Source organism: Pongo abelii, chromosome 1 (genome assembly GCF_028885655.2).
Source record: "Pongo abelii isolate AG06213 chromosome 1, NHGRI_mPonAbe1-v2.0_pri, whole genome shotgun sequence".
Classification (NCBI taxonomy): domain Eukaryota; kingdom Metazoa; phylum Chordata; class Mammalia; order Primates; family Hominidae; genus Pongo; species Pongo abelii.
The window spans coordinates 215,230,482-215,248,717 of NC_071985.2; the positions used below are offsets into that span (position 1 = coordinate 215,230,482).

Consider the following 18,236-nt stretch of genomic DNA (forward strand, 5'->3'; position numbering starts at 1 on the left):
TGGTTGGGAGGGCATCTCAGAAGAGGTGATCCCTAAGGATGGGAGAGACCCCCTCAAACCTGCTTTCAGACTTTTCTCCTAAAGTCCAGAGAGTACATATTTTAGGCTTTCTTGCCCTTTACAATTGCAATTCAGCCCTGTTCTTGCAGCACAAAAGCAGCTACAATCGGTGCGTAAAAAAATTGGTGCAACTGTGCTCCAATAAAACTTTACTTACGATCATCTACATTTAAATTTCATATAATATTCATTTGCCATACAATATCCTTCTTCTGTTTTTTTCTCCAATCATTCCAAAGTATAAAAAGCATTCTCAGTTCACAAGTTGTGAAAAAATAGGTGATGGGCTAGATTTGGCCTGCAGGCTATAGTTGGATGGCTCCTGTTCTGGGTCTTTCCATAGCATCTATAGGGTCAGACCATGTGAAAATGAGTTGGTATGTTGTTCTGTCTCCCCATGGAAAATGCAAGCAGGAAGGCTCTTTCCTCCCTTCTATATTGAAAAGAGCCTTGACATGGAGTCAAAGAGAACCAGGTTCCAATTCTGCTCCTACTGTTTGTAAATCATGGGACCTTGGCTAAGTCAGTCCATCTCTCCTGGAGACTCCATTTTCTTTCCTAAACAGTGGAGGTGCTACTTCCTGTGACTGCGGTGAAGATTAAATACAATGATGTCACTGCAGGACTTCTGTAAGCAGGAACTTCGCACCCAAATGGACAGAGGGGCCATTCTGTGTTGTTCCTGGGTCCTGTGAAGCTCTGTGGGGAGAGGGAATTCCTGGCAAGTGGAATCTGGACACTTGGATGAGAAGGAGCCTTGGCCTGGAGTTGCAGAGGCTATGTCATTGCTGCATTGGGGAAACATGTCTGTCTTCATGCAAGTTCCAGCCTATTCTGGCTACAGCTTAGAGGGACTGGGGTTCTGTTTAAGTCTTAGAAGTTCTCAAGTCATAGCAGAAAACTATGGGAAGGGATCCATACCCACAGACCTACCCTGTTAACCTGCCTGACAAAGACCCCACTGGGGACAGGAAAGAGCAGCAGTTGGTTGGCGCTCAGGCTCTTGGGCGTGTGACCCATCTGCCACCCCTGAGAAGGGAGGTTCTTTCAATCCAGTTCTTATCCTCCCTTCAACCTCCTGGACACACTTCCCACTTTGCTCTCCCACCTGCTTCTGCAGAGCAACATAACCTCAGCTTGGCTCTTTTCTTCTCTCCTTTTAGCTACCTGCTCCATCTTTGTCTTCTGGCTCCTTTTCGCCTGTGACTCACTGTCTCCCCACACCTGGGCTGCCAGCCTCTTTTTCCATCACTGTCGTCTCAGTGAGCTGAGCCAGCCCATCCCTCCCACCACCCAGCACACATTAGCATAAACAAACACCTTCATTTACATAGAACACACAGAGGTTGACATCTGGTCTACCAACTGTCATGGAAGGACTTAAAGAATGGGAAGCTTTTCATCAGGGGGACTTTGTTGAGGAGACGCCATCCCCCTCCACTCCCCGATCTCAGAAGAAAGAGCACAGTGACATGGGAACAGCAGGGGACCAGTCTCCCCTCCGGGAATGATTTTCTTTGTTTGTAACTCAGCTAGACTGAAAAAATAGCCTCTCTACCGGGCACCATTACTAAGTGACAGTCACCTGGAGTGACATATTTAGATTAAAAAAAAAAAAAGGAGACTCAGAGAGAGATGGCATGACTTACCCAAGGCCCCATGGCTTACAAACAGTAGGAGCAGAATTTGCACTTGGTGACACTCATAGGTGTTGGTTATAGAGACAACCTGCTTAAATGACTTTTGTAGGTGACAGGAGTGCAGGTGGCAGGTTCAGGTGACAGCTCTGTAAAGAAACAGGCTCGGGAGACATGTGTAGCTGGCAGCTCTCCAGGTGAGGTAATAAGATAATAATAACATGGTTGACACCCAGGCAGATACGTGCAGGTAACCGCCACCTAGGTGATGGCTGCAGAAGATGTGTTTATAGGATAGCGATACAGGTGTCATGTTTAGGCAACTGCTACCCTGATGACATGCTCAGGTGATAGTAACGTAAGCAATATGCTTGGGTGACACATGTAGGTGACATCTCACAGGTGGTATAGAAGACAGCTCGGGGTGCACCTGGATTGCTGCTTTATGAAAAAGGCAGCTTCTCACTGAGGACTATGTGTACAGCCCCAGATGCTCCTTCTACCATCGACTGAAGGAGCAAGCCCAGGTTCCCTAGTTCCTTGAATGTCCAGACCTGTCCTCCACCATTAGCCCAAGGCACACTCTTGGGCACCCTCCTTGACATCTCCCATTTCCACACCCTCCAAATACAGACAGTGACCAAGTCCTGGGTGTTCTACTCCTAATAGATCCTGAACCATCCACTTCCCTCCATCGCCACAGTCAGCATCTCTTCTCACCTGGAATATGGAGGCAGAGGTTTACTGGGCTTTCTGTCCCAGGTAATCTCCCTCCTGATCCATTCTCCAGGTAGAATCCATATCTTTTCAAATGCAAATGAGTTGAATGGTACTCCTCTACCTAAGTCCCATCAAAGGCTCTCTCTGCTCTTATGACAAAGACATTATACGAAAAAGATACTTGCACACACATGTTTATAGCAGCACAATTTGCAATTGCAAAAATGTGGAACCAGCTCAAATGCCCATTAATCAATGAGTGGATTAAAAAACTGTGGTATATATCTATACCATGGAATACTATTCAGCCATAAAAAGGAACAAAATAATGGTATTCACAGGAACCTGGATGGAATTGGAGACCCCTATTCTAAGGGAAGTAACTCAAGAATGGAAAACCAAACATTATATGTTCTCATGCATAAGTGGGAGCTAAGCTAGGAGGATGCAAAGGCATAAGAATGATACAATAAACTTTGGGAATTTGGGGGAAAAGATGGGAGGGGGTGAGAGATAAAAGACTACAAATTGGGATAGGGCATGCTGCTCGGGTGATGGGCGCACCCAAATCTCACAAGTCACCACTAAAGAACTTATGTAACCAAACACCACCTGTTCCCCAATAACCTATGGAAATAAAATAAAATAAAATGGAGAATATAAAAATCTCCTAAATAGAAATAAAACTGTAAATTTTAAAATACGAGACAGCAATATCAATTTGATAAAAATATTTTAAAAGGTAGTAACATGTGCCAAAACCTATTAAATGCAGAACACCAAAAGTGAACCCTAATGTGAACTATGGATTTCGGGTGATAACGATGTATCCATGTAGGTTAACTGATGGTAACAAATGTGTCACTGAAGTGTAGGAAGTCAATGGTGGCAGAGGCTGTACGTGTGTGGGACAGGGGCAGGTGGGAACTTTCTGTACTTTCTGCTCAGTTTTGCTGTGAACCTAAAGCTGCTCTAAAAAATAAAGTTTATCAATAAAAAAATGGCAAACAGAGAGATAAGAATCGTCATCTTGGCCAACAGGGCCCAGCACACTTTGTTCCTTCTGCATCTCTAGCCATGTCTTCCACCTTCCCTTATCCCACGCCCCTGCCCCTTCCTCCAGCTGTGTCTCCCACCTTCCCTTCTCTCTCGCCCCTGCCCCTTCCTCCAGCTATAGTGGCATTGTTTCTATTCCTCCCATGAGCCAAGTTATTTTCTAAAAAAATAAAATTTGTATTTTGGATAAGTTTAGAATTACAGAAGATTTGCAACTATAACAGAGATCGCTGTATACCCCTCACCTGCTTTCCTCTGTTACCATCTGACATGGCCAGGATCCCCCACCTCCAACCAAGGCAGATTCTAGTTTTCATTGGCAGTCCCAACAGCTGCCAAGTCACAGCTTTGATTTTGACCAATCCACCTCTTCTAAGCACCTCATCTAAAATTTTGTCTTTTCTGTTTTCTTTCTAAAGTGGATTAAGTGGCCCAGAGACTCCCTTTCCCCAGAATTGAGTGGCATCGATCTGCATGATGAATAGAAGGCTTTCCACAGATAGCAGGGACCCGAGTGGGGTGAGAGTGAGGAGGCCTGCTCTCATCAGCAATGGGCTGTGATCAATAAACTATTAATAACTGCAAAGGTTTCTGGAGAGATCAGTGTAATGCAGTTTAGCGGCTGGAGTTTACCAACACCGACGGCGTCTCTGAAGGGCAAGTAATTGTGTTTTTGAAAAGCCAGGCACAACGAGAGCGGATGCTGCATGCCCCCTGACCTGCATGCCTTCACTAGGTAAGGCCATACAAGTGCTGGGCACTGCAGCTTCTGCTGAATCTGGGGCCAGGGCTGTGGGCCATCCACATTCAACAGAAGTATGCCATGCCCTAAGCTGAGGCTTGGACTGGGAGTGGGTACAGGGATGCTGGAGGTTTTGGTCCCTGCCTCCATGCTTTTGCCTATAATGTCAAGCTCTATAGGCTCTACATTCAGATGCCACCTCCGCCAGGCAGGCTACCTTGACCGCCCAGCCCTCTAAAGACATAATTCATCTCCACCTCTCCAGGGCTGCATCTGTCTCTGGGAGCACATACCTGTCCATGTCATGCTGCAGTATAACTTGTTTCCTTTCCCTCCCAGGCAAGGAGGGAAGCCCTGTCACTTGGTAGGTGCTCAAGGAGTATCACCTGTATGAATGAGGTTAGTGGAAACAGCCTGCACCAGGAGTCAAGAGCCCTGGGCTCTAGTCTTGGCTCTGCACCTGACTAGCATGTGATGTTGGATGAGGTCCTTTGGCTTCTTTGAGCTTCGGTTTCTCCATCCAATACATGAGTGCTATGACAACTGCCTTGTGGGATTACAGCATCTGGGGAGGTGCCAATATGTATAAAGATTTACAGTAGGAGGCACTGCACTGAGCATTTTACCCTCTCTAACTGAATCTTTGCTACATAGAGTGAGTAGGTGGCATGATTTGAATTCAAGCTAGATAGAGGCTGGAGCCCATGAATGCTCTCCCCCACTGCCCCCAGATCTTCCTTTATCAGCAAATTGATTTGAGCTCTCTGGTCTCTGAATTTGCCTCCATCACTCTTGAGCGTGTTTCTATTCTGAGGCTTGCCACCTCTCTAGGTAATAAGAGCCATATGTTTCCTCCCTGCTGGAAGAAACAGGATGGCCTTTTATTTTTCTTAATTTCCTGCTCCAAGCTTCTGGCGGGCCCCTTAATTCTGATGACTGAGGTTTGCTGAGCAAGTCCTGTGCACATTCTCCACGCCCCACACAAGTTTACAGCCTCTGCTTAGCTTTCCTTTCCTGGTTTTGCCTTTCCACTGGGAAGAATCCTAGATTTTCATAGAATGGAGACACTGGAGGGGAGGGTGGAGCTGTGAGGACACGGGAAACGAGTTTGATTTGCTTTTCCTGTGCTGTTGAAGAACGAAGTGACCCAATATTTGACTTTTACTGAGAACTGAAGCCTGAATGAATGAACACGTACCAGTGCACTTACAACAGGGCCTGCCATGCTGGGAGTGCTTGTCATATTCTTCTCCTTACACTGTTAATTGATGAAAATTTTAAAACAAATTGTTAAGCATCCACCATGTACCACGCACCGCTTGTGGTGTTGAGTGTATATCAGGGAACAAGACAGACAAAACGATACAGAAGGTGCCCGACTCACAATGGTTCAACTTATGATTTTTCGACTTTACGACAGCGTGAAAGCCATACGCACTCAGTAGAAACCAGACTTTGAGTGGCCATACAACCATTCCATTGTTCAATTTCAGTATGGTATTTAATACATTCCATGAGATACTCAACTTTTTATTATAAAATGGGCTTTGTGTTGGATTATTTTGCCCGAGTGTAGGCTAATGAAAGTGTTTTCAGCACATTTAAGCTAGGTTAGGCGCTAAGCCATGATGTTCTGTAGATCAGATGTTTTAAGTGCATTTTCCACCTAAGATATTTTGAACTTATGATGGACTTATTGGGATGTAATCCCATCATAAGTCCAGGAACATCTGTACTTTTAAATGACCACACTATAAAGACACCTATTCTCTGGAATCTGCCTCCTGTCTACATCTGTCTCCTTCTTAGAGGGAGGAGGCTGGACGTTAATTAACCTGTCCCAGGATCAAGGTCATTAAAACAAATATCAATCTCATCCTGTCGAGGCTTAGGGGTTTTGCAATGTGTTAGGTGAGTTTATCCTGATGCTAAATGTCTCCTGGGATCCTTGCCTTTGTTTATTTCAATTTTATTAATTGCTTTATTGGGGTGTAATTGACAAACAATAAATTGTACCTACTCAGCATTTCCACATTTGATAAGTTTCGATGTATTGAAACCATTGCCACAATCAAAATAATGAACATACTCATCTCTCCCAAAAGGCTCCTTGGGCCCTTTTATAATCTATGCCCCTCATCCTCAGGCAGCCATTGATCCTCTTTCTGTCACTGTAAATCATGATTCCTAGGATTTTATATAAATGGAATCACAAAGTGTGTACTATGTTTTGCTTGGTTTCTTCCACTCCTCATCATTATTTTGAGATTCATTCATGTTGTTGCCTTTACCAATTGTTGCTTCCCTTTCCCCACTGAACAGCATGGCATTTCGTGGCTACACACCATTTACTTACCCATCCTGTTGATCGACACCTGGATGGCTCTCTCTTCATTAAAACAGAGCCTCAAAGGCCTGGCGCTACCTGGATTGTCTCTGTTAGCCCAGGGAGAGGTGCTGTGTGTGCAAATGAGGACATGGCACGGCTGGTCCTATATTTAACTTTATAAGACACTGCCCAACTGTCTTCTAAAGTGACTGCATGACGGCTTCTTGGTTTTCCATGAGTTTTTGTCTTTTTGCCCACACTGCTCAGTGCCTTCTTCTAGAAGCAGCTCACTCCATGTTGCCCCTCATGCCCCTCCCAGCCAACCTATTCCTACTTTCTAAGTGTTGCTGTCAATTTGCAGTGAGCTTCAAATAACAAGTCCTGTTGGAATTGTGTGTGCAACGTGGATCAAAAGGCTTGGAGAGGAAGAATGGGGAGCTACAGGATTTCTCTATGAGAAAAGGGTGCATGACATTTGCCTGGGTGCCCCAACCCTCTTTTCTTTTAATCTTCCCCCAGATTAGAGGATGTTGTGGCACAGGTGGCTCATCGATGTTTCCTCTTCTCCACCCTACTGTCTTGCTTGGCCCAGAACCTCTCCATTTTTGTCTTCATTCTTGCCACCGTCTCCCTGCCTGAGGCCCCCACCCTGCTGTCACAGTGACCTTATGACAGCGAAGATCTGGCCTGTCCTTTCCCAACATAAACCCTTCCTGCAGCTTCCATCGACTAGAGGAACAAGCTCAAATTCAGTCTGACTGCAAACTCAGATATGGCCCAGACCCAGAAAGGAGGAAGATAGGGACAGATGGAGGGAGGAATGTGGTGTGTGGTTTTGCATCCTTGCCAAAATTCAGCAACTGAAGGAGAAGACTCTTCAGGACCAAACTTTCATAATCTACCCGATTTAAAAAGCATTTCGTAATTCAAACGTCTTCATTTATATACACAGTATCTCATTCTGGGCTAACAGAGAAGATTCAGGTAGTGATGGGTCCTTTGAGGCTGTGCTTTAATGAAGAGATGAGAGAGGCTTTTCATTTGTATAACAATTGTTTGCATGGAAACCAAGCTTCTAAAGGGCTGGGGACAGAGTCGTTCCTGCAAGTAGGTTAAACACACCCCCTGCAATCTTATGAGCCAAGTGCCTGCCTGGGCTCTGCCCTCCCTCATTCCTGCTGGAAAGATCCCAAGTGTGAAGCAATGAAGTTTTACTGTTTCTGCACCTGCCACGCATCCCTGATGGGCTGCTTCTTCCCTGAGGCCTGGGCCTTGTTTCTCACTCCCTCCAACACCTGCTCATTCTCCAAGTTCAGGGTCATGCCCTGTGATACGGGGGCAACATTTGCAGAATGCTTGCTCCACCTGGACAGAGCCATGAGGCAGAGCTAATAAAACTGGCAATAAAGTGTCTGGCCGCTCTGGGTACGAGAGGGATGTTTGCTAATAAGACACATGGAAAAGGTTTGCTACCCCCTGGAAAAAAAAGGGGGGGCATGGGCAGGGAAGAGGTCTCTGCCCTTCCCCCCACTTCCTCACACCTGTGTAATTTGCAGAGCTGGCTGGGAGCTGTGGGCGACTCAGGTCAGTTAGCTTGGCCTAGTGGCCCAGGTGTGCACCTGCTCAGCCAGCCCTGGCTGCTGCCTATCCCCGGCTGCTCTCACGGCATTTTGCTTTTCCATCACAGTCCCTGGGTGAGAGCACAAACCTCCCAGGACTGGGGAATAGATTAGCTACTGGGGGTAGCATTTATGGTAGCTGGCAGACCTGGGAAAACAGATGGAGACAGGCAGGAAAGGGCCTCCCTAGACCTTTCCTTGTGGTGGGGTGAGGTCCCTTACAGGAGACCCCAGGGGGGTTCTGGGATGTACAAGAATTCCCTGAGGATTTGATTCCAATGCAGATTCTGGTGAGCCTACAGTTGGAGTCTCAATGAATAGCTGATGTTCTTTTCACCAAACAATGCTGGGGAGTTGTGGTCTAATTTTTCCCCCAGCCACATAGGAAAGAGGCATGGCAGAATCATTCCGGGGCCCTGAGAATTTCTAACCAGCCCCCAGGTACTGCTGCTGGTTAGAGAAGCCCGCTCGAAGACTCAGGGCCTCAGTCCTTCTCCCTCGCCCTCAGTCCATCCGTTTGCCCTTGCCCTGCCCCACCGCAGACACACTGGGTGGTCTCCTTCCATTGGCTTCACCAAACCCCAAATACCAGAGCCTAGTGCTTGGATGTTTTTGACACAGGACAGCTGCCTAATGAATACTGTTGAATGGACATTCCTTGAGGACAGGGGTTCTTTCAAACACCAGGGGCTGCCAGAAAGCTGTCCACACACAGACATGGCCCCTGCACTAACTGAATGCTGAACCTCGCTCTGCTCTCCCAGCCCCTGCTCTGTACCTGCTTCCTGTCCTCCAGCTTCTGAAAGAGACAGCGATGCACTCTCTGTCTTTCCCTGCCTGGTGGAGGTGGGTCTACACTCGAGCTCAGCCCAGAAATTGGGACCCAGACTCCAGACTAGCTCAAGAGCAAGTTGTCTCATCCTCCCTGGTGTGAACTTGACCAAGGACACCTTAACAATGGTGTCAATATATTCCTGGGGACCTGCCTGTGAAGGCGAAGTTTCAACTCCAAGGATACCAAAGACGGAATAACCCGAAATCCAGAAATGACCTCCTCCCCTCCTTTTGGCCAAGCCCTGGGTTTTCTCCTCCATCAAGCCCTTTTCAGGGACACAGTAGGGACACACTTCCTCCGGGAGGTGTGGGGCCATTGGACAGCACCAAGCAGAAAATCAGGGGGACACAGGAGACCCTCCCTTGAGCTAAGGGACCTGTCTTGTGAGTACAGAATGTACATGGAGAAGCTCCATTCCTTTAATAGCTCTCCCAGAAGAGTCTGGTCTTAACCAGGGTGACCAGCTAGTCCTGGTCTGTCCAGTCAAGAAAACTTAAGACAGGGAGGTGATTTATGCAAGGCCAGGCAACAATCAGCAGCATATCTGGGAAGGAGAGGCCGGGCCACCTGGACCAGGTGATCCGTCAAAGGTTCTGGGAAATGGGGGCTCATGACCACCCCCTGCAGGCGGTTGGAGGCTTGGCGATCTGGCCATCTTGTTACAAAGCCTATGCATCCATCCAGAGGCGGATGCTGAGTAGGTGCTCAGTGATCGGCAGCTGTGGCTGCTGTGAGCCAGAAGTCTCAATGAGTCAAGGTATCTCAATGAACCAGAAATACATGGTGCTCTTTTCACCACATAACGCAGGAGAATTTGGGTCCAACTTCTCCCCCAGCCAAATAGGGAAAAGACATGGCAGAATCATTCCATGGGGCTGGGAGCCCGCTGCCTGGGGTCTCCTGCCACCTTCCAGCCGTTCCTCTGGCTGGGGAGCCAGTCAGAAGCCCGGCCATTCTTAATGTGGTGGGCTTCCCTGAGAACACTCAGCACAGATGAGAGGCCTCCCAAGTTATATAGCCTGGGAGTGGGACGGGGGAGTGGGGCCGGGGGAAGAGGCAGGGATGGGGCAGAGCTGGGCGGGGGGGGCCTGGAGCCTCCGGAAAAGCCCCACTACCTAAGAGCTGAGCCCCTCGACACTGGGAATTTTATGACCTTCCTCCTTGTGTGTTTTCGCACTTTCCAAGGCTGCCTGAACTCTTTTTCTTCAGGGCCTTTAAAAAGCCATTAGTATGATTTTCACCACCCCCCAACCTGAAAATGGTTTCTGTCATACAGTTGCTCATTGGGTACAAAATATCTGTGGCATCCATTGGAATGCAGGGCTGGCTAGGAGGGGTACCAAAGAAAGTAGGCACAGAGGGGAGAAGTTCCAGAATACTCCAGCAAATGCCCTTTCCGCCCTGCCCCCAGCTCCCTCCCCAAGCCCTCCCCTCACCTCCTCCAGGGAGCCTGGGACCCATCTCAGGCTCCACCCCTGCCACAGACTTCTCTTAAATTGGCCTGATCATTGGCGGCCCAGCTGCCTTAGCTCCTTGGCCATTTCCTCCTGCTGACCTTGAAGGATGAGAACGAGGGGACAACTCTTGACTCACACTGGGCCATGTTTGAGCCACACCTTTCTCGGTTCTATCTTCACACTGCAAGGGGACTTTTGGTGCTGGACGGGTGGGGCTCACCACACTCCGCTCTGCCTCCCAGGACTGTGTGACCTCAGGCAGGTCATTGGCTCTCAGCTTCAGCTTCTGCACCTCAAGCCCTTTGTCCTGAGGCCCTGGGTGGTGAAGCTGGGACAGGACAAGGTCACCATGGAAAGCTCCCTTACTCCTGACCAGAGGGACACTCCAGACCTGCCAGTCATGATTTACCAGTGGGCACACTGGTAGGAACCTGTTTCCAATGTGAGAAAGCGCCTCTGAGAAATCAGGTTTTATTTTCCAAAGTTGAATTACCCCAAGAAAAACCAGAGAGAGCTTAGCTTGGGATCCCAGATCACCCAAGCCAGGAAGTCAGTGAGAGGCCCTTGGGTGGTGACAGAAATGGGGTCGCTGGTCCCGACCACTCTTTCCTGCCCTGTCCAGCCACTGCTGTTCACCTTGGGCCCTGAACCCGCTTCCCCATTCCCACCCTCCGTCTTTCGCTGGCTAACCCCTTCCCCTGACTTCCTGGCCCATCACTTCCCACTCCCCTTCACCCATTCCGACACCTCCCGCTCTTCTCCACCGGCTTCCTCTCCAGGCCTCTTTTCCAGACTCTGGCTGCTGCCATGGAAACCACTTCCTCCTCCAGGTCCTGATTGATCCACCTAGCCCCTCACCGGTCAGCCTGTTGGACTCAGGCTCTGGGTTCAGGGGTGGGCAGGGGCGGGAGGGCCCGGGGTTCAGAGTGTTTTTCCCACCTTCACCCGATGCCATCCCAGGACAGGCAGGCAGGGGGCGTGGGGCACGTGCTTTTCAGAAAAAGACTCCGTGTAGTGAGGAACCAGGAGCCAGGTGGTCGGCCAAAGGGAAATGAGACCAAATAAGCTGGGCAGTGAGCAAACTCGGAAGGCTGGGCCCGTGGCTGAGCTCGCCGCCTCCTTCCTATCCTTCGTGATTGCTTTATTTAACAGGAATCTCTGTCTCTGCCTCTGCCTCTCTACTTGGCGGTGGGTGAGAGCTGGCATCAGAAAGGCCCCAAGCCCATTGGAACCAAGCCTGCCTCCAGCAGAAGAAGGAAGATGGGCTTGGAAGCTGCCTGCCTCTGGGTTTCCCGGACTTCCTCAACCTGTTGTTTCTATGATATTTTTCAATGAACACGGCTGTGCCCCTACTGCATGCAAGGTCAGCATCAGGTCTCTGGCCCTTGAGATTCCAGGAGCTGATGCAGGCCTCGTTCATGTGTGTGACAGTGAGAGGTTCACTGAGAACCTCCTGTGTGTGAGACCCTTTGCGAGGCACTGAAAACTGATCTCATTCAACTCTCAGGCAAAGCCCTTTGCAATAAGAACAATAATAGCTGATACCTCTCTAGACCTCCCCATGGGCCAGAACCGCCCAGCTTTAACATGCGGTAGTTGAGTGATCTGGGACAAGTTATTTAATGCCTCAGTTTCCCCATCTGTAAAACTCAATTTCACAACAATCCCATGAAGTAGGTGTTATTATTGTCACCCAGACCTCACAGATGAGGAAACTGAGTCACAGGGATGTTGCTTATAACTTGTTGGCTGAGGTTACTCAACCAGAGAGTGTCAAAGCTGGGCCCTGAACCCTGCAGCCAGGCTCCAGAACTGATACCTGCTAGGGTCCAAATGTTTGTGTCCTCCTCAAATTCAGATATTGAAACCTAATTATCAATGGAATTGTATTAGAAGGAGGAGCCTTTGGGAGGCGATTACGGTGGGATGAGCACCCCCACAAAAGAGGCCCCAGAGAGCTGCCTGGTCTCTTCCAGCATGGGAGGACACAGCCACTTTCTGGCTCATGGGGTGAGAGGACTCCATGTGCCAAGTAGTGGGCCCCCAGCCAACCTGGAATCTGCCTTGACCTTGGGCTTCCCGGTCTCCAGAGCTGTGAGAAATGAATGTCTATTGTTCATAAACCACCTGGTTTATGGTATTTTGTTATAGCTTTCCGAATGGATGAAGACAGTGCCCTTAACTCACATGCTAGTTGCTGTTTGAGGTGGGTGTAGCACACAGAGAGGCCAAGGCTTCTGCAAGGTCACACCATCAGTCAGTGGCAGAACAGAAACAAACTCTTTCAGGCTGGAGAGAGTCATAAAGGGCAGGCAGAGCGAGTGGGGGCTCTGGGGTCATCGAGGCATCAGACTGTGGCTCTACAGCAACATGGGGGCCTGGTGCACAACCTGCCTCTGCTTCTGGTGACCAAGGGCAGACCCTTTTGTCTGCAGGGACCATGTTTTCCCTGGAAGCAAACTCCAGCAAGAATGCATCACATGGGTCCATCCAATATGGGGCCAGAGCCCCCGATGCCAAACTGTTCCACCACAGTTTGACAAAACGATCAGAAAAGAGGTTCAAAGAGATGGTCCTTGACCCCTAGAAAAGCAGGCAGCATGCCAGAGCACTGCAATTTGGAGAGAAAGCTCTGAGCTGACTTGGCCTACCTGCATGGATGTCAATCAGCCCAGTTTCCTGCAGGGAGAGGGTCTAGGTGAAATATCCTCAAAGCCTGAGATGGACACAGCAGTCAACCAGCATTACATCATTTAGTACCTACAACCACCCATTGAGATCAGAATGATGAACCTCATAGAACAGATTAGGAAACTGAGGCCCAGGGAGGCCAAGCAACTTGTCTGAGGTCACACAGCTAATTCCTGGAGGAACTGGGCAGGAACTCGAGTCCAGGGGCCCATCAACAAGATAAAATATTTGAGAATGGCTGGAGATCTCTCTCTCTGTCTGTCTTTTGGGATGGACCAGGGGCAACTTCAGAGCAGGACCGATGACTCCGGTTGGGCAAAGCAAACCTGAGCATTCCTTGCGAAGTTGCGGTTAGGCCTGGGGCCCCCACAGGAGGCCTTTCCCAACCAGGTCAGCTGATGGATGACCCGGGGCCGAACCTGACTCCCGCCGCTTCATCAAAGCAGAGCTAAAAACAGCTTTGCTTTGGCAGTGGAAAATTGAAACTCCGAGCTTCCTCTTAAGGCTCTTAAACAGGTCAGCCCACCAAAAGCCCAATCCTTCAATCTGGGTTCTCTTAAAAAGTAGGGCAGGCCAATTATGTTTGACTGTCCTGCGCTACGTGGTGCTGAAGGCGGGGAAGGTCAGGCCAGGGTGCCCAGGGCTGCTAGCAGATGAGAGACAGAGGAGCCAGCGAGCTTCTCCCATCAGCCCCTTTGTCAAAACAAAATTAAAATGCCTGGACTCCTGCTGGCACCAAGATCCCATCCAAGGTAATAGGTATTTATCTTAGCGTGTTCTGCTCTGGGCTCGGTGCCATGGAGAGATGGAAACTAGAAGATATCTTGCTTCCTGTTCTGTCTCTCACACTTAGCACAGTACCCAGCTCTGAGAAAGCAATAGCTATCTGGTCATTCATGCATCCAACATATTGTTACTGAGTACCTACTATGTACCAGGGTCTATCTTAGGTGCTAGGGATACAGCTGTGAACAATAGAAACCAAAACCACTGTCCTCATAGAACTTGTATTTTAGTCGAGGGACACAGACGGTAAACAAAGTAACTTTTGAAAAATATAGCAGGTCAGTGATTACAGGTGTATTTAGAAAAAGAAAGACAGGACAGGGAGTGGAGGGGGCGTTTATATTTAAAATTTGAAATTGCTGGGAGGTCAGGGAGGCTTCACTGAGGAGCAAAGTCCTGACAAAGGGGAGCCACTTGACATCTGGTGTAGAATAGATGAAACAAATGCACAATCGCTGAGCTTATATTAAGTACCACAAACTTTGCTAGACATACTTACATTCGTCATCTCCTAGTGAATTCCTTGGAACAACTTGATGAGATGAACAACAGTACATAAATTTTTAATGAAGTAGCAGAAGCTCAGAGCCAAAGTCAAAGACAAAGTTTCATCTTCATGGGCTTATAGCCTGTGTAAAGAAGTTAAACAATTCAGCAGCTATGCTTCTTTTCATAGTAATAGTTACTATGATAGTTTCCTGGACACATGGTTGCCCAAAATAGAGACTACACTTCCCAGCTACCATTGCAGCAGGTGGCCATGTGACTAAGTTCTGGCAGAGGGATGTAAGTAGGTGTGTTAACATACAAATTCCTAAAGGGTTCTTATAGGAGGGGGTGTGTCCTTTTTCTCTTCCTGCTTCCTCCTGGCTGGAATGTAGATGTAATGGCTGGAGCTGGTGCAGCCTTCTTAAACTTTAAGGTGACCTTCAGAATGGAAGCCATGCATAGTGGAGCACCAAGAGGGAAGGAGCTTGAGTCCCTGACACTAAGGAGCACCCTCTGTCCTTTAGACAGGCTACCTGGGACTCTTAGGAGAAAGAAAAATAAACTCTTATCTAGTTTAAGACACACTCACTTTGGGTTTTTGTTGCATGGAGCCAAAAGTAGTTCTCACTGATATCATTTCAGACAATAGAGAGTGGTGTGGACAGTGGGGGAAGGAAGAGGTCATTCCCTGGTTTAAATCCAGCCATTATTTATGGTGGCTGTTTCCTACAATTTGGGAATAACTGGTATAAAAGCCACATCTTCAGCTTTTTAAAGCAAAGCCAAACATATAGATTTGTTTGTAAAATCTCCTGGTTTTCAATAATTTGTCATTGATTTAATTAAAAACATAGTTTTAATTAAAAATTTTCAACGTTAGTCAAATAGAACGTGTTGACAGGCTGGTTCTGGGCTGTGAGTCCCTGGTTTGTAAGCAAGGTCTGGTGAGGAAAGGGCCCCACAGGAGAGAGTGTGCAAGTCAGTGAGTGTCTGAGCTGGGGCCGTCAGGTGCTCAAGGATGATCCTGCCGTGGAAGAAGTGGGACTCCCACCTGAATGGGTGAGTGCCCAGTGGGTTCAAATTCCTGGAGTGAGCCCCTTGGATTCTCACCAAGGTCTAAGCAGAAACAGTCCCATTTTGCCAAACACACACACACACGCACACATGCATGCACCGTATCAGTGGAGACAAGGCCTGCAGAAGTGAGCAGTGGCTCAGCAAGCTGGTACATTTTAATGGACGCCTCACAATCAATCAAAGCCCTCAGTATGTGTCCCTTCTGCCAATTGCCAACAACATAAGAAGAGGTGTTTTTTGGCGGTGGTAAAGGCAAGGTGAGAATAAGGAAGGAAGTAACTGTCCACCCACCTGCAAGTTTAGGAGGGAGGGCCAGGGCTTCTTCCTCATTCCCACAACTGCATCATTTAACAGTTACACTGGCTCAGGAAATGCCAATAGCTTGGTGTGGTGTGGCCCACAATCCTGGTTTGGGAAGAGCCATCTATAGTCACCATGACTACCTGCTGGCTTCTAGGAAGGTCTTTCATTTTGCAGGTAACCTTTCCCATGCATTCTTCAGCCCCCACTGCTAGGGCCTGCATGAATAGCGTGGATGACAAAGACGGTGGGGCATGGACTCTAGAGCCTAGAATCCTGACTCACTGCATGACCTGGAGTAAGTCACTCTACCACTCTGTGTCTCCATCTCCTCACCTTACAATTTGGGGTAATGAGAGTACTTTTCTTATGGGTTGTTGAGAGGATTAAATGAGATAATACACAGAAGGCACTTACGACGGTGCCTGCCCTGTAGTTAGCACATGTGTGTTTGCTTTGTCATCATGCCATGCATTGGCATTGGTGTTCATGCTTTCTTCCAATCACTCAGCTCTCCTCTGCTGTCTTTTGAGAGGCCTGGGTATGAATGTGGATTCATGCCCATAGACTGAGTGGGGGAAAAGAAAAGGACCAGGAGTTCCCAGGAATGTGGAGCCATCGGGGGCATCAGAGAGAAGGTGCATAGATGCTGCTCTTGACAAACACTCTAGACCAAGCCTCAAGAACCCACATTTTCAAATGATTCCTGGAAGTGCAAGGCTTTGTCCTGGATGTCAGGTGTGGCTCCCATGGAGAGGAGTGTGGCTTAGTAGCCAGGAGCACAGGTAGTGGCATCTGACAGACTTGGGGTCAAACCTCAGCTCTGCCACTTGAAAACACCGTGACCTTGGGTAGGTTGCTTAACCTCTCTGTGCAATGTATCCTAATCTGTAAAATTCAGTATTGTGATGCCTGCCTCACAGGATTGTGGTGAGGAGTGAGGTGATAGTATGGGAAAAGATGAAATGTTCTTTTTCTAGCCACAGACCTGGAGTAGAGGAACAACCACTGGTCCTGGAAAAATTAGCATGAACAAAACTAACCACCGTTTACTGAGAAGGCTTTGGTTCTAAGCACTTGATCCATGCTATCTCTAGCCCTGCCCAAAGCCTAGAGGGGCAGGCACTGGTCAATGAGAAACCTGGGGCACAGTCAGATTATGTGACTCACCCAAGGTCACACAAACAGGGAATGTTAGAGAGAGACGTCGATCAATTCTGCAAAATAAAACAAAGGGTGGCCTTGAGGTTACCTCCATGAACCACTCTGTCTGCTTGCAGCCCCAGCATTGAGAACATGGCTAGGCATGGATTGGTGTTCAATGTTGATTTGTTGACTAATAATAGATAACACACAGCACTTAGTATGTACCAGGCACTGTTCCAAGCACTTTACACATATTAGCTCATTATGCCCCTTGCAACCGTGTGCTGCCTATGAGGTAGTGTGACTATATTATGTACTATTATTCTCATCCTCCTTTTACAGTTGAGGAAACTGAGGCACAGAGAGGTCTAATAAGATGCCCAAAGTTGCACAGAAAGAATGGAGATCTCACTATCAATCCAAGAGGCAAAATCAAATCAGGGTCTTATCTGGGAGGAATTGGCATCCCAGAGACAGACTGCAGCTGGGACCTAGGGACAGGGGTTGCATTAGGGACCTGCTATGAAATAGAGGGGCAGGGGCTGGCACACAAGACAGTAAGAGAATTGTTCACACCAGAGTTCAAGGTTGGAGAGAGGACGGTACAAAGCAGAGTCTATGCAGAGCCCTGAGCAGGAATAGGACCCTCTGAGTCCACAAGCAAGGGTTAGGAAGGGGCAGGGCAGCTGTGGTTTCTGGAAGGCCCTGAGAACCGCTCCCTTAACAGCAGGGGAGACTTCCATTCTCCGATAATGAGCTCAGAAACTCATTCCCTCTGGCCTCGGCAGTGGTCAGATTCATGCTAGGAAGGAGGGGACAGGATGACAGCTCTGCTCTGACAGGGCCCAAGGTCTCTGGGGCACCTGACCACCACCGCTCTGCATCATCGCCTGGCAGAGCCCTGTGAATGGCATGGGCCAAGGACCTCAGTTGGCCTCTGTTATGCCTCTGCTTGGGGTTGGCTCTGGGTCTTGGTTTCCCATCAGGGGCTCTGCCTTCCAGAAAGTGAGCTTGAGAGTCAAGCAGGAATACCTGCACCGGAGAATGGCCGGGGCTTTGTGTTTCCAACCTAATGAACACCAAATGACTTTTCTGTGTCAGGCATATGCTGGAGGCTTCTACACAGCATCTCATTAAACCTTCAGCACATCTGTCCATCCATCCATCCACCCATCCATCCATCCACTCACTTCTTATCTCTCCAGCTATCCATCCACTCGCCCACCATCTACCTATCTAACCATCTAGCCATCCACACCTATCCACCACCCATCCATCCATTCACTCACTTC

General features: G+C 48.5%; 1 protein-coding gene across 1 annotated transcript in view; it reads right to left on the minus strand.

The window, feature by feature from the left end:
• The window catches only part of IGSF21 (immunoglobin superfamily member 21), a 271,337-nt gene that overhangs the window by 44,924 nt on the left and 208,177 nt on the right, over window positions 1-18,236 (minus strand). The window lies entirely within an intron of this gene.